This window comes from Trachypithecus francoisi, unplaced genomic scaffold (genome assembly GCF_009764315.1).
Source record: "Trachypithecus francoisi isolate TF-2019V2 unplaced genomic scaffold, Tfra_2.0 Lachesis_group2, whole genome shotgun sequence".
NCBI lineage: Eukaryota > Metazoa > Chordata > Mammalia > Primates > Cercopithecidae > Trachypithecus > Trachypithecus francoisi.
The window spans coordinates 110,108,655-110,132,453 of record NW_022681465.1 but is presented as its reverse complement, the minus strand read 5'-3'; the positions used below and the strand labels follow the sequence as shown (position 1 = coordinate 110,132,453).

The 23,799-nt window shown below is 49.2% G+C and overlaps 1 long non-coding RNA gene across 1 annotated transcript; it reads right to left on the bottom strand.

Moving 5' to 3' along the window:
• Window positions 1–16,255: 16,255 nt before the first annotated feature.
• On the bottom strand, window positions 16,256–21,815 carry LOC117065321. The gene is made up of 3 exons (XR_004429887.1): window positions 21,775–21,815; window positions 16,434–16,505; window positions 16,256–16,292 (listed from the first exon to the last, which is right to left on the bottom strand). It is a non-coding gene; the product is annotated as an uncharacterized LOC117065321 (long non-coding RNA).
• Between the last annotated feature and the right edge of the window lie 1,984 nt (window positions 21,816–23,799).

Here is a 23,799-nt window from a genome sequence, read left to right as displayed (position 1 = left end):
GTCAGGGTCATGCTCTCACATCCAATCAATAACAAAGATCATTTGACTCATACTTCTTCATCATTTCAAATTGATCGCTTCCTCTCCATCACTAAACATCCAATCAATAACAAAGATCATTTGACTCATACTTCTTCATCATTTCAAATTGATCCCTTCCTCTCCATCACTGAAGCACCAGGACTGCTGCTGAGTTCGCCTCTCCATCACCATCCCCCAGGAACTCTGAAACTACTTCCCAACTGGTCTCCCTTCCTCCAGCCTTACCCTCACCCAATCCATTCTCCACACTGCCACTGAAATTATCTTTCTGAAATGCAGAAGTACAAATCTGATCACTTGCCTGCTTAAAATCTGTTACCGGGTCTTCATTGCTTTCAGAAGAAAACCCAAACTCCTCACCTAGCACGACAGTGAAAGACCCTGCAGAAACTGACCCTCCCTCCTTCTCCAGTCTCACTTCTCACAAACCCTGTTCTCATTCTCCAAGCTCTACCCAAACCCAGCCACTTGCTTTTCACCACTTCCAGGGGGCTCTTGATCTCTCCTGAGGCTGCAGCCAAGACATCAGCCAGGGCTGCAGCCATCTGAAGGCTTGGCTGGGGCTGGAGGATCAGCTCCAAGGTGGTGCACACATGCAGCTGGTGGTGGGTGGTGCTGGTTTTTGGCCTGAGAACTCAGTTACCCCATGTGGATCTGCCAGTAGGCTGCTTGAGTGTCCTCACAAAATGGTGGCTGACTTCCCCTGGAGTGAGAAACCTGAGAGAGGAGAGAGAGAGGGGGAATTTGCAGGCATATTTTTAAATTTCTTTAAAGGCTGACAGTGAAGGGCTGGATTTTCCCAGCCCATGACAGTGATGGAAAGTATTCTAGGGAGTAGAGAGTATATGCTGTCCATGAATTCCGTAGCAGCAACAGGATCTCAAGTTAGACACCAATAGGGATGGAGTTCTTTACAGAAGAGAGGCAGAATAGCGTTCTGTTTAAGTGAAGGGAGGGTTATAATCCAATGAATCTGGGTTTAATTACAGGCTCAATCACTGACTAACTGTGCAACCTGGGAATTACACTTATTTCTCTGTGCCTCTGTTTTCTCCTTGTATTATGAGGATAAAAATAGTTATGGCTATCTTAGCAGAGTGTTGTAAAAATTAGATAAAAGAATGCCTGGACCGTTCTTAGCCCAAAGCCTGGCATGGTGCTAAGTATTAAGTGATAAGTACTAAGTACTCAATAAGTACTCAATATGTGCTAGTTAATAATAATAACAGTAATAGTAATACTAATAATGTGACTGTCCACCTGCCTTTCTAGTGGCCTTAATGATGGGCCTCCTTAAGGCAGAATAATAAACTAAATCACTTTCTAAAATTCCTTCCAGACTTTCAGTTCAGATGACCTTTGGGACTTTGGAGATTCAGATGGCCTTCGGGCCAGTGGAGATCACAGCTAATCATTTACTACCTGGCCAGCTAACTGCTAAATTGCCCCTGGTTTACATTGAACTGATGAAACTGATGGCAGAGCCCAGCCTGACCTTGAAATTCACAGCTATGTGGAGGTCATCATTTACTTACCCAACTCTGCTTTTTTTTCAAGGTCAATTTCTTCATCTTCCTGAAAATTCTCAAGCTTCTCATTTCTAAGCTCAAAGCTAATCAAATGTGCTTCAGAGATTATAAATACAGGTAAGTGGCTTGAGGTTGGTCCCCAGCAGTCCAAGGTTATTGTAAGTCCTCTGGCTGTTCTGCCTAATGTCTTGGGAAGGACATTTATCTCCTAAGGTCAGGGTATCAGAAAGCACTTCTGGAAAGGTGCTGTGGGATCAAGCGAGGCTTTTGTCAACAGTGAGGACCTTCTAAGACGATGAAGCAGATGGTGAGTAGTCAAAGGCATTCACATCCCTCAGCAGAAAACTGTTAAAATGCCCCTAAGAGGCCAGGAGTGATGGCTCAGACCTGTAATCCCAGGACTTTGGGAGGCTGCAGCAAGAGGATCGCTTGAGGCCATGAGTTAGAGAACAGCCTGGACAACATGGTGAAACCCCGTTTCTACGAAAAATACAAAAGTTAACCAGGCGTGGTGCATGCCTGTAGTCCCAGGCTGAGGTAGGGGATTGCTTGAGCCCAGAAGGTCGAGGCTGCAGTGAGCCATGATTGTGCCACTCCACTCCAGCCTGGGTGACAGAGTGAGACCCTGTCTCAAAAAAAAAAAAAAGTTTCTAAGAATGGGTGGTTGTGGGAGAAGGACAGTCTTATATGAAGAGAAGTTTGGCAGTTGCCTTCCTTGGGGAAGGATTTGAAGAGAAGAGATTATTTGGGTGTTTTTGAGAACCTTGAGAAAAGAGACCACAAACTTTTAGGGTCTAAGGAAAGACATCCTTTCACAGGCATCCTTTATTTGTGACTTGTCATCGCTGCACCTCACCTTCCTCTTGCTGAGATGACAGCAGTCCTCATTCCTAGTAAGTCAGATCATAGGTTTTTGCTGGATCTGCATTGTTGTAAAAGCAAATGAATGAATGAATGAATGAATGATAGATAAAGCGTTTTCTCCCTCTTTCCTAGTTATTCTTTACTTTTTTTTTTTTTTTTAGACAGAGTCTTGCTCTTGTCACCCAGGCTGGAGTACAGTGACGCAATCTCAGCTTGCTGCAACCTCCGCCTCCCAGGTTCAAGCCGTTCTCCTGTCTCAGTCTCCTGAGTAGCTGGGATTACAGGCACCTGCCACCACGTCTGGCTAATTTTTGTATTTTTAGTCAAGATGGGGTTTCACCGTGTTGGCCAGGCTGACCTCGAACTCTCGACCTCGTGATCCACCAGCCTTGGGCTCCCAAAGTGTTGGGATTACAGGTGTAAGCCACCGCACCTGGCCTATTCTTTGCTTTCTATGTGGCATAGGCATTCAGCAGGGCTCTGGAACGAGAGTGTTTTAACCCACAGATTAGCTCTAAGAGTAGGAATTCCAGTCCACACAGGAGGCCAGAGGAGGTGGGCACGAGTGAAGATGGCCCTAGCCCCGTTTCTCACCCCTTTATAAGGTCTGACCCAGGCGCTAGGAAGGGAGTTTTTCCTTTTATCTGACAAATATTTAATAGATGCCTACAATGTGCCTGGTACTGTGCTTGGAATAAAAGGTAGACACGAGGCCGGGCATGGTGACTCACGCCTGTAATCCCAGCACTTTGGGAGGCCAAGGCGGGCAGATCACCTGAGGTCAGGAGTTCGAGACTAGCCTGGCCAACGTGGCAAAACCCTGTCTCTACTAAAAATACAAAAATTAGCTGGGTGTGGTGGTGTGTGCCTGTAATCCCAGCTACTCAGGAGGCTGAGTCAGGAGAATCACTTGAATCCGGGAGGCGGAGGTTGCAGTAAGCTGAGATCGTGCCATTGTACTCTGGCCTGGGTGGTGACAAGAGCAAAACTCCATCTCAAAAGCAAACAAAAAAACAAACAAAAATGGTGGACATGATGTAAACCCTGCATTTGAGGAGCATGCGTTCTACTTCGCTAAAGACTAGGATGTTGGCATGGAGCAGGAGGTGGAAGGGAGGGAGCTGGCCATGACCCTAGACTTGCCTACTGGCCTTAGGCAAGTGCCTTGGCCCCTTTGGCCTGCTTTCTGGTGTGTAAAAATGGGAGTATCACTGCATACTCATCTCCTGCTTATTCTGAGGATTCAAGTAGGCTGTAGATGTGGTTATAAATACGGGTGGCCACTCTACCCTCCCTCCAGGAGGTCTAGAAGGATAAACATATCCGGCTCAATAATGGGCAGACATACTATAGTTGCTAGTTGGAGCTTTGGTCCAAACATTTTGCAAGAAACTCATAGCCCTGGGAAACTGGCCTGGCCTGGGCTCCAGGGAGCCACGCTGTCTCTCTTGGCGCCTCCAGTCGAGGCTCCAAGTGGCCAAGCAGTCTCTTTGGCCCCCTTCCCAAAGGCTTAGCTTCTCTCACCACTCTTTGAGGGTGGAGCTTCAAGGCCCACTCTAGTCCTCCCTGCTAGGTGCACTCAGGGAGGAGAGTTCTCTCAATAAACAGGTGCCAGGAAAACCAGGGTGCCCCAGAAACTGGACAGAGGCTAGTGTTTCCATGAGACAGAAATGGTGCAGTTGACCCGCAGTGGACTCAGAGCTGACACCCCGCTGCTTTGTGCCCCCAAAGCCTACTGTGGGCCACTGGCACCTCCCCCATGCCCAGGACCCACAGCAACTCCTACATAGTTTTTCGTCATAGCTGCTCATTAGCATCCCCGGAGAGTCGGCCAGAAGTGCAGCCTTGTGAGCCCTACCACTGGGTGTTCTTGCTCCGTAAGTGTGGGATAGAACCTCACAGAACAGCCTTGTCCAACCCTTAGAATGCAAGGACTTTTTTGCTTTTCTGTGGTGGCGGATATCACAAAAATTATGCACGGCGTTTTTTTTGTTTGTTTGCTTTTGTTTGTGTGTGTGTGTTTTTGTTTGTTTGTTTTGTTTTGTTTTAGCTCATCAGCTATTGTTAGTGTTAGTTTATTTTACACGGGGCCCAGGACAACTCTTCTTCTTCCAACGTGGCCTAGGGAAGCCAAAAGGTTGGACGCCCCCGCTACAGAGTCTCCCAGGAGATTCTGATACATAGCCAGCGTGGAGGACTGCTGGGCCAGATGTTCTAGTGAAAGAACACATGGAATATTCTGGTTGGGCCATTACAGACGTCTTGTAGCCTCAATATTCTCTTTTCCAGAGTCCCCTCTAGAGTTATCCAAGGCAGTGGTTTTCAAACTTTTCTGACCACGCATCTCTGTCAGTAAAGAAATTCTGAGCATGTCCCTCCTTATGTATTTGCATGGTCTCATGAGCTAATATATGTATTACAAGATAGACCAAAAAATAGAAAATGTAAGAGGATAGATATAAATTAATATATACACAACGCCTATTATCCTCTATTATATTTTCTTCCAATATCAAATAGATTGCCTGGCATAGCCCTGGAGGGTATGTACCCACCAGGAGCCGCTGGTCTGGGAAAGGGTAAATTAAGACACTGGGGAGACCCTCATGGCTGAGCAATGACCCAGGGTGATTGCTTTGTGGGGAGAAAGAATAACCCTGCCTGACATATGCAGGCTGTCTGGAAATTCCTTTTTTTCCTCTCCCCTGCCCTTATTCAAAGAAAAAGCTCAAGAAGAACTTGGGGCTGGGTGCAGTGGCTCATGCCTGTAATCCCAGCACTTTGGGAGCCTCAGGGGAAGGGATCGTGTGAGACTGGGAGTCTAGACTAGCCTGAGCCACAGAGTGAGACCCTTTTTCTTTTTAATAGTAATAATAATAAAGAAGAACCTGGGTATATGTCTACCCAAAGTCCTCCCATGGTGAGATGCCTCACCTTGGTGAGTTTGCCACCACCTGGATATGGTACAGGGAATCCATCTATATTCCTGAGTGGCCTAGACTTTGAGAGGCTGACTGACCCCAGCTGAGCTCACGATGTATATAATCTAGAACATTGTTCATTTTTAATGTCTGTGGAAGGTGGTGGTAGGGGTAGAGCATTCCTTTCTTGTGCCCATGCACCTCCCAAAATTTCCTAATTGCAACACCAGAAGATTCAGGAATCCAGAGAGTCACCAGAATGTTACTGGTGCTCACATCATCAAAGCAGAGTCTTGCTGTTGAAGGATCCTGAGGGTAGCCTGAAAAATCACCACCTGCCCACAGTACCACTTACCTGTTGGGAAGGAGGCTCATTCCCCAGATCCAGCGTGCCCTCCACAGACTAAGGTGGGATAGGTACTGAGAACGTCCTCCCTCTGTGCTTTCCCTGCCATTTTCGTTGGCCACCTTTCTGTTTACTTGTTCTTTCTGTAGAGTGCAAAAGAGTTGATTAGCTAATACTTATTCATTAGCAAAAAGGCAGGGACCGATCTCTCAGGACACACCGAAACCATCTTATTTAACTCCCTGGGCCGGCAAATCCTGCAGTATCTGTGAACTCACTTGCCCATTGTGCTCTTAGAAAGCAGTGCTAATTCTCTCATTTTCAAGTTCTGAGAGAGGGCTCTTTATTGTAACCCCAGCGGGGCATTGGCACCCCTCAGTTCCTCAGCTCACACCTCCCTCTTCCATGTCAGAAAGTTGCTCCTCTTCCTCATTCCCTTCCACGTCTGTTTTCCCTTCCATGTCTGTTTTCCCTTAAAGACTTCTGGTGGGGTAAGGAGGAGGGGCTGACAGGGCCCAGCATATTTTATCCAAACGCTTGTAGGTACAGGCTGCCTCCAACTCTTGAAGATTTTGAGAACTTTTAGAATGTAACCCTGATCTGGCCTCCCTCCAGGAATATATTTTAGGAAAGTTTAAATTAAACATATTTAGGCCCTGCCAAAGAGGCAAGTTGCTAGGAGCTGGAGAACCTTCTGTAGTCTTAGCCCTTGTCCCTGGGCTTCCACCGTCAAGGAAAGGAAATAAAAAAATGGTCCATCTGTCTGGCTTGGAGAAAGAGAACTGAGCCAAGTGTGAAGGAGGAACTCTGGGGCTGTAAACAGCGTAAGCAATGCCCTAGGAATGCGGACAGAGTTCAGCAGACCCTCAGCTCGGCTGGAGTTCTCTGTTCTTTGTGGTTCCCACAGGGGATGGGATCCCACAGAGTTGTGGTTCTCAGAGGCAGCTCTCTTCCCCTAAATAAAGGGCCTTAACTCTCCACGGGATGCACCTGGGCAGAGCTCTTGATTCATTTATAAAGGAGAAGAATTTCTTTCTTTTCTTTTCTTTTTTTTTTGAGATGGAGTTTCACTCTTGTTGCCCATGCTGGAATGCAATGGCACGATCTTGGCTCAGTGCATCCTCCATCTCCCAGGTTCAAGCGATCCTCCTGCCCCAGCCTCTGAAGTAGTTGGGATTACAGGCAAGAGCCACCATGCCCAGCTAATTTTGTATTTTTAGTAGAGACAGAGTTTCTCCATGTTGGTCAGGCTGGTCTCAAACTCCCGATCTCAGGTGATTCGCCCACCTCGGCCTCCCAAAGTGCTGGAATTATACGTGTGAGCCACTGCACTCGGCCCGACAAGCATTTCTTAACATGCTAAAGCCCAGTTCTTTCTGAAAGGACTTTCTGATAGGCAATGTAGGAAGCAAAAGCTTTTCCTCAACCCTCTTAGGGTTCCTGGCTGGGTCTGAAAATTAGACAAAGACAAATTAACAGGAGAAAAAGCATGCAAGTTTATTTCATAAGTTTTATATGACGTAGGAGACTTCATAAGGAAAGGAAGACCCAAAGAAATGGTCAAACGTGCGTATTTTTATGCTAGGTTTGATGCAAAGTGGGCGGTCATGGGAGAAATATGATTGAACAAAGGAGATCTAATGGTCATAAACTGGGGGAAATTTAACAAGCCCTGTTTGTACAGATTCTTGTGTCATTGTGTCTTCAGATATAAGGACATTCCTTTCCTCCACCTCTCACATGAGGGTCTTATGATCCGCTTCAGGAGAAGGTCAGAAAATCCTTCTTAGGTTTCATGACCTGTTTCAGGGGAGAATGGTGGGAGAGTCAGAGAGACTTTCCTGCTCCTGCAGTTTTCTCAACTTCTTTCAGCTTAAAATACTTAGTATGTCAAGGTGCCATATTTTAGAGTACCACGTTCTGAACCCCATCAGCAACCAAAGAATAAAAATGTCACAAATTCAAGTAAATTTGATAAAAAATATTGAAATTATAAGCAACTGAAGGTCAGGGATGGCTTCTTTAAAAATAGTAATAACTAAAATGTATTGATCATTTATCATGTGTCAGATACCATTTATTCTGAGGGTTTACCCTATGCTAGTTGTTTAATCCTTGTGACAGCGCTGTCAGGTAGATGCTATTACTATTATAATCCTCCTTTTACAGACGAGGAAACTAACAGATAGAGAGGTTAAATAATTTGCCTACAGTCATAGCACTAATAATTGGCAACACTGAGATTTGAACTCAGGCCCAGATACTCTTCCTGTACCCTGCTGTCTTTGACTACAACTCCTTCTTTCTCATCAGATTCACTCATGTGCCATAAGCAGATGCTCAATAAATATTTGTTGGATAGTTACATGATTGCAATAAATGGGACCATTTAAATAAACAAATGGTTATGGATGAAAATGAGCATAAACACAGTCTGTAAGAGTAAACCACTATTGCTATTTATGGATTTTCTTCTGGACAGAGATACAAATAGTACTTTGTCTAAGGAAAAGTTAGAATAAGGTGAAGGGTAGACAATCCCTTCATGTCTCCATCCAGAAGGGTGAGTGGCCCAAAACTTTATTTAAAAATTGTTATTCTTTACAGATCATGCCGTACTAAACGAAACGTGGGATCAGGGAACAGGAAAAGGACAGTAGTGGGAAATCCACATAAACTCCGAACTTTAGTTACTAGAAATGTACCGTGTAGGTTTCTTAAGTTTTGACAAATGGGCACGGTTATGTAGTATGTTAACATTAGGGAAAACTGAGTGAAGAGATGTAGGAACTCTCTATACTGCCTTTGCTAATTTTCTGTAAATCTAAAATTATTCCAAAATTAAAAGTTTATTTTAGAAAACCATAACACTGTAACATGGCATCAGAATAAGCTGATGATAAGACACAGGTCTGCTTGGAGGCATATAAGTCTGTGTCGTGAAAACCCAGACCACCCAGAACAAGGGTCACAAATTCAGACTCTTACAAGGGTCAAGCAAGTAACACAACTGAGTAGTATAAGCCGGGTGGGGGCTGGAGGCCGCAGACTCCCTCTAAAGGGACAGCCATTGCCCGCTGCAACCAACGATTGCCAAGCAAGAATTTGAGCCCAGTGTTGCCAGATCTCCTCATTTTTCAAAAGAAGTCAGAAACCTGGACACTTTTGCTAGAAATATTATTATTGAAAGATGACTGCAATAACAAAAATTGCTCCATGGCCTAAGCAAAAGTTGTCTGCAGGTCAGTTACCATCCGTGGTCACTACTTTGTAACCTCTGGGCCAGAGGGCTTTAAAAACACTCCTGGAAATACAAAACCCTTGAAATGTTGTCTCATGGGGACCATATCAATGTTGCCTAGTGAAATGACCTCTGTAGGGGTGGGTGTTAGAGTGGGAGTCGATCTGAGCTCAGTTCAAGAGAACCACATAGCCAAGGCCCATGATTCCATCTGTCTGCTCATCAGCCTTTCCTGACAGTCAAGGCTCTGGTTCACACAGTCACATGGCCAGGTGGAGTCCCTCCATCCTGGAGGCTCCTGCGCTGCTTTAGATCCTTTGGGGGCACAAAGGTGAGGTTGTTTGTTTCATTGATAACGTTGCATTTGAATGGCCCTTGCAGGCATAGGATTCACAGTAAGCTCTTGCTCTTGGACAGAGTTAAACCTTCCTTAAGAAACTCCCCCATGAACTGCTAATGCCACCCTGTTTTTCTACACCTTTAATTCAACGGGATCTGAGGGGAAGTTCTCCTAGTCTGGCCCCTTTACAAGAAGTGACCTAAGCTAAAAAAAAAAAAAAAAAAAAAAAAAAAAAAAATCTTTACAATTATGCTCCTCTTTCCCAATGTGGATAAGACAGTAGCTTTGTTCGTACCCTGAATATGAGTCATCTCTGCTAATGTAGTTAGTTTTAAATTAAGAAGCAGCTCAACAGTAAAGAGCAGTTATTTCCAAACCTGTCTACTTCTCAGGATCCATGGGGGAGTTCCTTAAGAAGTCCACATCCGGCCAGGTGCAGTGGTTTGCACCTGTAATCCCAACACTTCGGGAGACTTAGGCAGAAGTAGTATATCACTTGAGGCTAGGAGTTTGAGACCAGCCTGGGCAACAACGTAAGACCCCATCTCTATAAAATAAAATAATAAAATAATTATCCAGGCACAGTGGTGCACACCTATAGTCCCAGCAACTGTGGCGTCCGAAGCAGGAGGATTGCTTGAGTCCAGGAGTTCAAGGCTGCAGTGAGCTAGAATCGTGCTACTGTACTCCAGCATGGGTGACACAGGGAGACCCTGTCTCTTAAAAAAAATTAACTTCCTAGGACCCAACCTCCAGAGGTGTGGATTCAGGGAGTTGACATTGAGGCCCAGGAAACTATGTGTATATATTTTAAGAGCTCTGTAAGGAATTTTAATAGTTGGCCACGTTTGGGAACCACCAGTATGGAGCATTTGGGCCCCAGCTGTGCACTTTACACGTGGGTGGCACAAGGAATGTTTGTCTTTTTTGTGTAGACTATATACAACAGCGAACCTCCACACAGCACTTTTTATGAGGAGGATCAGTTTTTCATTTCCTGCAGTCCTCACTGTCACCAGGGTTAAGGGGCAGTGTGAGGGCTGATAGCGAAGTCCAGAAAGGAGTCTGCAGGTCGGAACTGAAGGTCAGATGCCCCACATCCAGCCTGAGGTTTACTACGGAGTGTCTGTGTGACCCTGGGCAACTCATTTTCTCTCCTTTCTCGTGGTAACACTGGAAATACTGATGTTGAAAGTCCTCAGTAAAGAAAGATAGAGGAAACTGCTAGCCAGGCGATAGGAAACTTAACAAACCTAGTAGAGTCACTTGTGTGGAAATCTATCCATCAGGCAAAACATTAAGAGCTGCAGACATATGATAATAGATACGGGGGAATTCATTCAATTCATGTTTTCTGAGCATCCCCCATGCATCAAGTGTAGGAACGCAACAGTAAACAAGACCACAGTGGCCCTGAAGCATTAAATGTTGTAGTCAAGGAGACCATCTGGGAAACAATGATCGATATGGTAAGAGCTGCAACAAAGGCATGGCACAGAAGAGCAGGAAGTGTTGCCTGTTCCCCATGTGGCCCTCATGACTGCTATTTGGTTGTCATTTACAGATTGGCAAAATCAACACTGGTCCTCATTCCTTTATTGGGCGTTCATGAGATCCTCTTCTCTTTCATCACCGATGATCAAGTCGAAGGATTTGCAAAACTTATACGACTTTTCATTCAGTTGACACTGAGCTCCTTTCATGTAAGTAGGAATCTGAACCAAGATGCCTTGACTTCGGCGAAAACAAAATGCATGTGGCCCAAACAGGCTCAGAATTAAGGAGCCCATGGATGAAAATAGAATTGTAGCATCAGCAGCCTTTATCAGTAAGGGCCCTTGGCATTAGAAGGGCATGCAGATGGGGAAGTATTGCGTTGATCCTGCCAGCATGATTCAGTGACTAAGAAGGGGGAAATGGTCTCTTTCCTGGATGGTAATAGTTGGTGTGACTCATGATCGTATTAACTGTGAATGTCAATGTGAAGCCTTTTATTAAGTGCCTATTTTTGCTGGGTTCTCTGCAGAGCATTGTGCGAAGTGAACATTGTGCTTCAGGTGACATGTACGCAGAATGCAAGACAAATTGGGTAGGGACTGATGAGTTCAGACCAGGAGGCTATTGAACTTTGACAGATGTGTGGGAGCTGAAACTAGAAACAAGAGGCCAACTGTGGTTGTTACCTGGGAATCTTTTGGTAATCTATTGCTTAAATTATTATCTTTCCTTAGTGTCTTAAGATGGCAATCTTTTTAAAATTATTTTTCATGATTCTAGGAGTTAGGAATCTAGGCAGGACCCAGTAGGGGTGACTAACTTCTGCTTCTGTCATGCCTCCTGGGGCTGGAACTACCAAGATGTCTTCTTCACTCACATGACTGGTGCCTAAGTTGGGTGGCTCAAATAGCTGAGGCTAGTTTTATTTGGGTCACATTTCTGAGGCCTCATTTCTCAGTGTCCATGACATTCCTTAGACATGCCATGTGTTTTCTACTTGTGGTCTCTCCACAGGATAGGGCAATTCAGGGCTCCCAAGAGTATAAAAGCAGGAGCTGCCAGACATTTTAAATGCCTATGCCTGGAACTGGCACAGTGATGCTTCTTCTGCATTCTGTCATTTAAAGCAAGTCACAGACCCAGCCTAGATTGAAGGGGAGGGCCCTGCACAAAGGCATGAATCCTGGGAGACGTGGCTCATTAGTGAAGGCCACTAATGCTACAGATTATCGCTAACAGCACAGACACAGCCAGGGTCTTCATAGAGTAGTAATTTGAAAATGAATCATCTTTAAATGTTGGTGTGGGGACAGGACTTCTGGGATGAAGGAGAGGCTCTAGCAAATCTTTTCCCCAAAAAACAATGATAAAATTGGACAATTGTCAATAGCAACCATTTTGGGACCCTAGAAATTAACTAAAAAAAGAAAAAAGGGAAATGAGAAGGATTCATTCAAGAAAAATTACTGAAACTCAGTAATAACAGTGGGAGTCTATGTTATTTTTGTCTGGGACTGCTTTTGTTCTCTAATCCCTGCTCCATCAGTGAGGAAATTCTAGTGAAAACTAGCAGCATCACTGAGGAGGGAGGCTGACTTGATTTGGATCAAAGAGCAGAAAAAGCCCTTATCCTTGGGCGTTGCCAGATACAGTAGTCATCTTGGTAACAAAGGAACAGGGAAGGTCAATGTTAAAGCCAGAAGTTTTCATTCTCTCTGGGGTGAAAAACATACTGATGGGCTACCCAGAAATTTAACAGGAAGATTTGGGGAATGAGACAGCCACAGTGGGCCTTGACAAGCCCCCACATATTTCTCAGGTTGACTGGAAGGTTGTACATGCATAAGGTTGCATACCGGCCTTCCTCATCTCCAGGCACTGCAGGTGATTCAACCGCCTCTTTTATGCAGGATAACCGCTAGTCCGGGTTTCTGGGGCCCGGTACTCTTTGGAGACATTGCTGCTCTACCATGTTCCACCCCAGCCCACTGTCCCCTTGTTCAGTGTGACTTGTCGAGTCTGCTGATTTAGCAAATAAAAATACAGAACACTCAAGTAAATTGCAACTGTAGATAACCAGGTCGTTTTCTTCTTTCTTCTTTTTTCTTTCTTTCTTCTTTCTCCTTTCTCCTTTCTCCCTCCCTCCCTCCCTTCCTCCCCTCGCTGCTGCTGCTGCTGCTGCTGCTGCTTCTCTTCTTCTTCCTCCCTCTTCCTCTCCCTCTCCCTCCTCCTCCTCCTCCGCTGCTGCTGCTTCTTCTCCTTCTTCCTCCTCCTCCTCCTCTTCTTCTTCTTCTTCTTTTCTTCTTTCTTCTTCCTCCTCCTCTCTTCTTCCTCCTCCTCCTCCTCCTCCTCCTCCTTCTTCTTCTTCTTCTTTTCTTCTTCTTCTTTTCTTCTTCTTCTTCTTTGCTTTTTGAGACAGGGTCTTGCTCTGTCGCCCAGGCTGGAGTGGAGTTCAGTGGCACCATCACGCCTCACTGCATCCTTGACTTTCTGGGTTCAAGCGATGCTCCCGCCTCAGCTTCTGCCCGGCTAATTTTTATATTTTTTGTAGAGAAAAGTTTTCCCCGTGTTACCCAGGCTGGTCTTGAACTCCTGGCCTCAAGCAATCCTCCCACCTCTGCTTCCCAAAGTGCTGGATAGTATTACAGGTGAGTCACTGTGCCTGGCAGCAATCAGTTATTTTCTTATACCATTTTTTTTACACTTAAAAATTCTTTGGCTGGGCGTGGTGGCTCATGCCTGTAATCCCAGCACTTTGGGAGGCTGAGGCAGACGGATCACAAGGTCAGGAGATCAAGACCATCCTGGCTAACACGGTGAAACCCCGGCTCTACTAAAAAATACAAAAAAAATTAGCTAGGCGTGGTGGCAGGTGCCTGTAGTTCCAGCTACTTGGGAGGCTGAGGCAGGAGAATGGCGTGAACCCGGGAGGCGGAGGTTGCAGTGAGCCAAGATTGAGCCACTGCACTCCAGCCTGGGTGACAGAGCAAGACTCCTTCTCAAAAAAAAAAAAAAAAAAAATGTTATCCGGCCGGATGCGATGGCTTTTGGCTATAATCCCAGCACTTTGGGAGGCAGAGGTGGGTGGATCACTTGAGGTCAAGTGTTCAAGACCAGCCTGGCCAACAGGCTAGTAGAGATGAGGTGAAACCCCATCTCTACTAAAATTACGAAAATTAGCTGGGCGTGGTGGCGGATGCCTGTAATCCCAGCTACTCGGAGGCTGAGGCAGGAGAATCGCTTGAACCCTGGAGACAGAGGTTGCAGTGAGCCCAGATCGTGTCACTGCACTCCAGCCTGGGTGACAGAGTAAGACCCTGTTTCAAAAAAAAAAAAAAAAAAATTTGTTATCTGAAATTCAAATTAACTGGGCATTCTGCATTTGTCTGGCAACCTTACTTGTCTTCCAGTTCCCCTCCTCTTGCTCTCAGGCCCACCCGAACAATGCAGCCCACTCCCTGTGGGCCGGCTGCTCCGGCTTGCTGGATGAGGCCCTCCCTGGGTGGATGCCACCTCCATGCCAGTCACCAGCGTTATCATCAGGCCCATGCTCATCTTTGATCTCACCATTGATAACCTTCAGGATACATTTGGCAGGCTTTCAAATTAACCACCAGGGAAGGTGAAGGTCTTAGGATTCGGGGCCTGTATCCTGTCACAGGAAAAGTAAAGAATCTTCTTGTGAGCTCCTCTGTGAGTTCCTCAAACCGTTAACATACTGATTAATACAAAACCTACTGATGTTGACAACAACACTGATCTGTTTCTGAATCCTGAAGCTTTGCTGATTGTCCTGCATGAAGAACATTTCAGGCCGGGCACACAGAGGCGCATACCTGTAATCCCAGCACTTCTGAGGGCTGAGGTGGGTGGATCGCTTGAGGCCAGGAGTTCGAGACCAGTCTGGCCAATGTTGAAACCCTGTCTCTACCAAAAAAATACAAACATTAGGTGGACGTGGTGGAGCACACCTATGGTCCCAGCTACTCAGGAAGCTGAGGTGGGAGGATCGCTTGAACCTGGGAGGCGGAGGTTGTAGTCAGTGAGATGGAGATGGCACTGAACTCCAGCCTGGGCAACAGAATAAGACTCTGTCTCAAGAAAAAAAAGTTTTAGCCTGCATGTTGTCATCTGCAGCCCATGATTGTAACCTCTGTATTGTACCTCTAATGCAAAAGGACAACTCTGGTACAAGGAGTCCCTCTCTCTTCCCTAAACCTTCTTATAAAAACCTTCACCTTGTAGTGGACTCTGGAACACACCCAGCTTTCTTGGAGTGACTTTGTTAGCATCTTCCTGCATTGATCCTCACATTTGGCTTCCAATAAACCTCTATCAAGTCATGTCTGCCCCAACAGCCTTAATTTTGGTCTGATCATCTGAAACTCTGCCCTAGGTAGTGTGAACCAAAGACCCAAAAACCCTGTTTTATTTGATGGTGTCGTTTTTTCAGGAATTTTGACTATAAAGACTGGATTTCTGGCTTATTGAAGCTGTGGTGGCCCCACGCCCGGTTTTCCACTTGGCCTCATCACCAAAAGCTAAGAGTTCCTCTCCTTTTTAGAAAGTTGGTAGTCTCTGCTTCTCCTAGCCACCCCTATAACCTGTTCTTGTCCTGTGGGAGCTTTTGCTTGACCCCACTTCACAGGCTGGGGTCCAATTCCCCAGCTTGACCCTCAAGTCCTTTCCCACTCAGGCAGCTTCGCCTCTCGCCACTTTCCCTCCCTATTCCTTTCCTTTCTTCACCTTCCTCTCCTGGCCCAGGGAACACTGGATGACTCCATTGTATGTCCCATGCCACTGGTCTCCCTGTCTCTGCACCTGCAGGCCCTGTCGTCCAACAGGCAGTTCTTCCTGTGGTGACATCCTGCTCATTCATCCAGGTCCTGACCACATGCACGTCCCCCAGAGACCCTTGCTTGTCTCCCTGTTGGAAAGTGCTCCCTGATTCCCTCCTCTGGCCACCCACAAAACCATTGCTATCCCTTACCAGCCCTTTTCTACATACACACGCACGCACACACCACACATATCCCTTACCAGCCCCTTTTACACACACACGCACGCCACACGCACGCACACAACCAGGTGTGCACACACACACATATCCCTTACCAGCCCTTTTCTACATACACACACACGCACTCCCACATATCCCTTACCAGCCCCTTTTACACACACACACACGCATGCACACACACGGCTCAGCATCCACTGTGTAGATGATGCTGGGGAAGCAACTAGGAAGATGACCTTTGGGAGTGTTAAGAAAAAGCGAGGCTCGCCATGGTGGCTCACACCTGTAATCCCAGCACTTCGGGAGGCCGAGGCGTGAGGATCACTTGAGCCCAGGAGTTCAAGACCAGCCTGGCCAAGATGGCAGGACCCGGTCTCTACAAAAAATTAGCCAGGTGAGGCAGCGCATGCCTGTAGTCTTGGCTACTCTGGAGGATGAGGTGGGAATGTTGCCTGAGCCCGGGAGGTCAAGGCTGCAGCTGTGTTGTGTTGGTGCCTATAGTAAAACAAAACAAAACAAATCAACAAAACAAAAGTCGTTCAATAATACTTGTTAAAGCACAGTAAAGGTTGGGTGCACACAAGGAAAAGGCAGGGCTCATGCCAGCACTTTGGGAGGCCAAGGTGGGCTGATCACCTGAAGACAGGAGTTCCAGTTCCTCTGTGTTGCTGGCTCTCCCAGGCTGCCAGTACCACATCTCACGTTATCCTGTGGAGAGGGGGGAAGGGCACCCCGTTCACACTTTCCTCATGAGGCTGAAAGTGGCCAAATTCTCCCATAGAAGAAGTTTGCTGCTTCCTTGAATAAACATAGAAATTGACCCTCCCAGCCTTAAAGAAAGTTACATTTGTGTCAATGGAGTTGGCTTCTCGGGAAACCTCCCAGAGAACAATAGGGAGCTGAAACTTACCAGTTCCGGGCCTGACAGTGAGAGCCTGCCTCTCACCCCTCCCTCACCCCTCCGGAGTGCCTCAGCCACCTGATGCCTGTTGACCAACACCTCTACCTCCCTCCTCCCTAACTCTTGTTTTTCCACAACTGGTTACCTTTCTTCGCAGCCAGGCCTCCAGGACCCCCATCCTCTGCACTGCTCTGGATGCTGACAAAGGTTCCTCCCCTCCTCCCTCCTCTGGCCATGCAGAGGCCAAGCTACACTGTGCCTCTCTGCCTCTGAGAAATGGCTGGGGGTGCGCTCTGCCGGGGACCCTGGAGCTGAGGTAGGGATGGGGGGTTAGGGAGAGGGTGGCGTTCTCAAGAGTCCTCTCTGTGGCAACCCCAGCAGAACCAGATCTTGCATTCCCACCTGGCTTTCCTGCCCGCTGTGCAGTGGAAAGGGCGCAACGCAGGGACTAGGTGGAAAGGGCGCACCTGGTGAAAGGAGTGGCTGTGCTTGCGGAGGTGCGCAGCCCCAGCTACTGGTGGCCTTTCCAGCACCCGCCCCTCTCCCACCTGTCTGGCTGCTACCGCGCTACACTCCTGCCCCTGCCCAGTGGCGCCCCGTTGCTACCGCGCCCTGTTGTGACCTCTGCCAGCCTGTGCCGCGCTCCCATCCTCGTCCTGCTCCTGCCCCCCTTCTGCACCTGGCCGCGCCCCGCTCCTACCTTGTTCCTACCCGTGCCCCGCTCCTAGCTAAGCCAGGCCCGTGCCCGCTCCCACCCGCCGCCTCACGCTGCCCCTTCCAGCTCCTCCAGAGCAGCCGGCACCCGCCTGGCCCGACAGTGATCAGAGCAGGGCGTGCAGCTGCTGAGTGCTCTGGAGTCCCTGCCTGGAGGTGCCACACCCGCGTTGGCCACACCCGGGCAGGCAGGCGTGGGGCGGCCGGGCTTAGAGCCGTCCCTTCAGCTGCGGCCCCAGCGCGCACTGGAGATGGCAAAGGCGGCATCGGGTGCTGCCGCGGCTGCTGGCAAAAGCAAGTCTTGTTGGCTGCGGGTGCCCGCACCGGCCAGCGCAAAGGTGGCCCAGAGTGCCGACCGGTGGCCAAGGCTTTGAGAAGCGCCTTTCTGCTTGCGCTGGGCAGCAGGCTGCATGTCACCGGCCACCCGGCCTCTGCTGGGAGCGCACTGGCAGCGGACGCGGGCAGGTCTCTGGCAGGAGCAGCGCCTGCAGGCACCGGGGTCGGTGCCGAGAACCTAATGCAGCGGGAGTTAGGCGTGTTTATTGGGTTTAGTAGGGCTGGATTATCTTCATTAATGTGGGTTGAGGCTGAAAATCGAGGTGCCCTGTTAGTGAGAATAATAGTCCGAGTGCTGTAGGCGCTTGTTAGGGAAGTGGCGATGAGGTGATAGATAGGGCTCAGGGTTGGTATATGATGTGTTTGCAGTTTCGATGATAAGATCTTTGGAGTAGAAACCTGTGAGAAATGGTATACCTGTAAGTGCTAGATTACCAATGGTCAGGGAAGTTGATGTAAGGGGTATTGTTTTAAATAGTCCCCCTATTTTTCAAATGTCTTGTTCATTATTTAAGTTGTGAATAATAGATCCGGAGCAAATGAATAATAGGGCTTTGAAGAAGGCATGAGTACAGATGTGTAGGAATGCCAGATATGGTTGGTTAATGCCGATGGTAACTACCATTAATCCTAGTTGGCTTGAAGTGGAGAAAGCTACCATTTTTTTGATATCATTTTGTGTTAAGGCGCAGATTGCTATAAATAGGGTGGTAATGGCTCCTAGACATAGTGCAAGGCTTTGGGCTAGTGTATTGTTTTCCATTATGGGGTGAAAGCAGATGAGTAAAAATACCCCGGCTACTACTATAGTGCTGGAATGAAGTAGGCTGAAACCGGGGTTGGGCCTTCTATGGCAGAGGGTAGTCAAGGGTGGAGGCCAAGTGAGCTGATTTTCCTGTTGCTGCTAAAAGAAGGCCTACTAGTGGCAGAATATTGGATTAGAGTCTAGGATGAATATTTGTTGAAAGTCTCATGAGTTATAATAAAGGAGAAACCATGTTATGGCAGGGACTAGGTGGAAAGGGCCCACCTGGTGAAAGGAATGGCTGTGCTTGCGGAGGTGCGCGGCCCCAGCTACTGGTGGCCTGCAGCCTGGGAGTTCTGTGCCACTGTCTGGCAGGGCACCTGAAGATGTGGCTTTGGGGCCATGGAAGGCTCATGGCCAACACTTATGGGTGCAAGTTTTGGGGCTGGGTGTCAGGAGCCAGGGGTGCTGCTGCACTGAGGACTGGGTGCAGGGTGTGGCCCTGGGTGTCAGGGGCAGAGTTGCTGCAGTGCAGAGGACAGAGGTGGTGCAGGGCGGGGATCCTGGGCATCAAAAGGCAGGGGTGACAGAGCAGGAGCACCATCATCTCAGACAAACACCGCCACCTTAAGTTCCAGCTCCCTTTCCAGCCCCATGCATTTCAAGGAAATCACTTCACTTCTAACTACAAGCAGCAGCAAGAAAGAGCAGACAGGGAAACACAGCTAAGACAGCTCGGGCACAGAGGGAGGGGGGGGGAAAGTCTCTCAGGTAACTGCCAAACTTCACCCTCAGACAGTGGGCCCCAGTAAACCAGTGGGCCTTAATAAGCACAGTCCTTTCCCTTCAGGTGCACTAAGACAGGGAAGCTAAAAGCAGATTTGAGGGGTTATGCCTGCAGCCGCAAAAAGATGTCTGGGAACAGACACACAACTCTCCCTCCCAGACAAGCACAACAAAGAGACACAGAGCAGTGCAAGACTCCGATAAACTCTCCCACCCTGAATCCTTAAAAACTTAGTTTGTGAGGGAGTGCAGGTTCTGACCTAACTCGCTCAGAAGTCCCTCCCAGGTTTGAAATAAACCTGTTGACTGTTGAGCCCCCTTCGTGTTTCTCTCCTCTTTAATTATTACAGCTCCTCCTTCTGAGATGGAGATGTTTACAGCTGGGGAAGCTGAGGCTCAGAGTTGACTAAGGGAAGGCAAGAAAGGGAGGCAGAGCTCCCTGCAGGCCCTTCTCACTTGAGGAGCCAGGGCCAGGGTCTGCCTTGCACCCCACTCTGCCTCCACCTCCCCTTTTGGGACCTCAAGTGGTGGCCCATTTCCCCTGTGCTGGGTGAGGAGCTCCTTTTTGCTGCCTGATGTTTTGGATCCTGAGCCACACCCAGGCAGGGCTGTCTCCTCTCCCTGTAGTTGCCAAGGCCAGCAGGCCCCAGGCTTCACCTCTGTCCTCTACTGGGCCACCCTCTGGTCAGGTCCCTGGGTGTGCACGTGGAGGAAGGTGTGCATCTATGTGCATGTGTCCACACATGGGAACACAGGTGTATGCGTGTGTGCACGTATGCAAGTGTACAGGGGTGTGCCCACGTGAGGCTCGCCAAACCTTTTTCCCACTAGAAAACCATATCCTCCCTGGTGTCAGGTGTCCACTCAAGCCCCCCAAGGGTGGGGATGGGGAGAAGGGAAAAGTGCCTGAGATGCCAGGCAGGAGTGCAGGCTCAGATGGGCCTTGAGGTGGTCACAGAGCGGAGCCAGGCATCCAGTCTGTGCAGCAGCAAAGATGTGGCCAGAGTGGTTCCTGGGAGGTGGGGGGGGGGCGGGGCGGGGGGGATGATATTCACGCCCACCCCCTTCCCTGTTCATTCTCTGGGGGACTGTCACAGGAGCTTGTTTGTTACCAAAAGTCCCCCTCAGCCCCTCTCTACCTACAGTGTCCCCTCCCTGGGCATAGGCCTGAGTGTGAAGCCTGGGTAGCTGCTAGTAACAGAAACGGGGCTTGTATGCACCCAAGGGAGCTCCCTGTGGCCAAGTCCAGCTCTGTAAGGACTGGCGGGGGTGGGTGGCAGTCAGTAGAGGGTCCAGTGGTTTAGGGTACCTCTCTTGGGCTGGCTGCCCACACCACCTACCCCTCAGCAGGCTGGCTCTGGACATAGCAGTTGGCCAAGTGCCAGCCATCCCATCTTGGCAACTCCTCCTCCTGCCTGCCAGGGTGACTTCACTTTTTGAGATCTGCTGAGTGATGGGCAGATCACTGATTCAGCCCTGAGCTCAGCCAGGACACAGGAGAAAGAGGAGGGGCTGGCTCCCGGGCAACCCAGGCCCAGCTTCCTGGGCTCTCCCACTCCAAGGCCCCATGGGCTTCCCTTCCTCCATCTCACGTGGCTGGGTGCAGGCCAGAACTCAAGAGGCAGCTGTGGATGGGGAGAGAACAGGGACTTTCCCCACGGAGGCCCAGAACCCACATCCAGCCTCACCCCAGGGCCCCCAGCACAGGTCCATGGCTTCCCCTTGTTAGAGGTGAATGTGATCCGGGCATCATTTCTTTGGGGGAAAATTGGATTCTTTGGGGCTCCAGTTCCTCTGTGTTGCTGGCTCTCCCAGGCTGCCAGTACCACATCTCACCTTATCCTGTGGAGAGGGGGGAAGGGCACCCCGTTCACACTTCCCTCATGAGGCTGAAAGTGGCAAATTCTCCCATAGAAGAAGTTTGCTGCTTCCTTGAATAAACAGAAATTGACCCTCCCAGCCTTAAAGAAAGTTACATTTGTGTCAATGGAGTTGGCTTCTCGGGAAACCTCCCAGAGAACAATAGGGAGCTGAAACTTACCAGCTCGGGGCCTGACAGTGAGAGGCCTGCGCCTCACCCCTCCACACTTGGTTACATTTCTTCCCTGCCTGGTCTCCAGGACCCCCACCCTCTGCACTACCCTGAATGCTGACAAAGGCTCTCCTGTCCCCTTCCCTGCCCATATCTTCCCTTCCTCCTGCCTCTGGCCCCACAGAGGCCGAGCTCCAGCCGCTGCCTCGGAGAAATAAGCTGGGGTGGGGGAGGGAGGGAGAGGGCTGACGGTTTCTTCCTCACACTTTTATTGCCACTGAAGCCAGCACAGACCTGGCAGCTGAGGTCTGGTCCTGGGTGGGCCAGGGGTGTTGTGCTGGTCTGCTCCCTTTCCTGCTCCTCCACCATGGCCTGTGGGGTGTCTGCTGCACCCCGGGAAGCCCGGGCTGCCTTCCAGCCTGACACTGAGCCAAAGTGGGGCTCTGGGCCTGGCCCTCCTCACCTGGAGAAACAGGGCTCACAGGTACTTGGTGACGTGGGCACGGTGCTCTGCCATGTTGGGGGGCGCCTTGGCTGTGGGACCCAGCACCAGTGGGCAGCCCCCAGGTCGTCTGCAGGAGACTCCTCTGGCAGGTCACACACAGGACGCCCCACAGAGCTTTGAAAAGTCATGACCCAGGAAGGGTTCGAATCTTCTTTGCTCGTCCAGCCTCCAGACCACCGGTACCTGTGAGGGCAGGTGAGACCGTACTTGGGGACAGGAACACCCCCAGTCTCGGGAGCTAACACCATCCACTCATTTCCTGCTTGTGGCACAGCCTGGCATGTCCTCCAGGCTCTGGGGCTGGTGGCCTGGGACTGGGACTGATGGACTCTGGGACTGGGACTGATGGACTACAGCCCATGTACCCGGCCATGTGCGCAGGAGAGCACAGAGCCTCGAGGAGCCTGAGTCTTGAGGAGCTTTGAGGTCTGGGAGGGGCCGCTGTCACTTTGCCTGTGTTCCGCGGGATCGGGTCACACAGCCCTTCTCACCTCAAGGGAGGCTTGCAGTACAGAGGACACGGGGCTGGGGGTACTCGGGGGTGTGCCTGCACACGCTCCTGCACACTGGTTCTTCTGCTCTTGTCCTGGCCACACAGAAGCGGCTGGTGGTGGGCCCAGCAGCTGGGGGGCAAGGAGAGGGAATCAGGGTGACAAATAATTGTGGTTTACTTTTATTATTGAGATGAAATTCACATAACATGAAATTATCCATTTTTCAGTGGGTGATTTGTGGCATTCAGCACCGTCACAGCTTTGCACAGGCATCGCCTCTGTGTAGTTCCAAGACATTTCCACGACCCCAAAAGGAAACCCCATACCTATTGAACAGTTGCTCCCTGCTCCCTGCCTCCCCCGGCCCCTGGGTTCTGTCTGTGTGGCCTGGCCTCTTGTGGACATTTCATCTGGACTTTTGTCTGGCTTCTGCCACTCAGCATAAGGTCTTCTGGGTTCCTCCACCCTGTGGAATGTGTCAGGCCCCCTTCCTGTGAGGGGTGAAGTGTTCCATCACCCGTTCATCTGGGGATAGACATATGGGTGCCTTCCACCCTTTGGTGATTATGAAAAGTGCTGTCAGGGACATTCCCATTCCAAATAGCTGAGTCTGTGTTTTTGGTTCTCTTGGGTGTTATGCCCAGACCGTTTATTCCCCGAAGAAGACCACCAGAGTCCAGAGTCAAAGCCAAGCGGCAAGGATCTTTAATACAAGTTCGAACTTGGTCCCTCCGTTCTACAAATACAAGAGGGCCCGAACAATGCGTGCGCTTGCTTTTTATAGCTTGAGGTAAACAGGACTTGTCAGGTTACAGAGGAACAAGGCATTACAATTGGTTTACATTCTAAATTATGCTTTTAGCAGCTTTCTTATTGGTTCCTGCGCTTTTACAAACAGTTGTAACCTTATCAGGTTCTCCAGGTGTTGTTTTTCTTTGAAATATATGGAGGAATGTGTTTGTGTCGGGCCCAGGAAGTGGAGGCATATGGGGGGATGTGATGTGCTCAAGGCTGTGATGTGTTTGTGTCCTTTCAGGGTAGGTACCTAGGCCCCAGGCATGAAATTGCTGGGTAATTGTTTTGTTTTCTGAGGAGGAGCTGCCAGGCTATTTTCTGCAGTGGTTGAACCGTGTTCCATTCCAGGAGCAGTGTACGGGGGTCAGTGTTTATCACATCCCCACCACCCCATGTTACTCTGGTGCGTGTCTAACTCTAGCCATCCAGTGGGTGCACAGTGCCATCTCACTGTGCCTCTGACTTGCCTTTCCCTGGTGACAGTGCTGCTGGGCATCTTTTCCTGGGCTTGCCGACCAGTTGCATCTCATTGGAATGGCATCTCTTTGAGCCCTCTGCCCATTGTCTACATCTGGAAAACCCAACAGCCTGTCCCATTTTAGTGTCCTGAGTTTAAGCATTTCTCTGCCCAACCATCAAGCAGCTTCATCCAGAGGCGTCTTCATCAGTGTCTGAGCCCCAGGTCTCTTTTGAG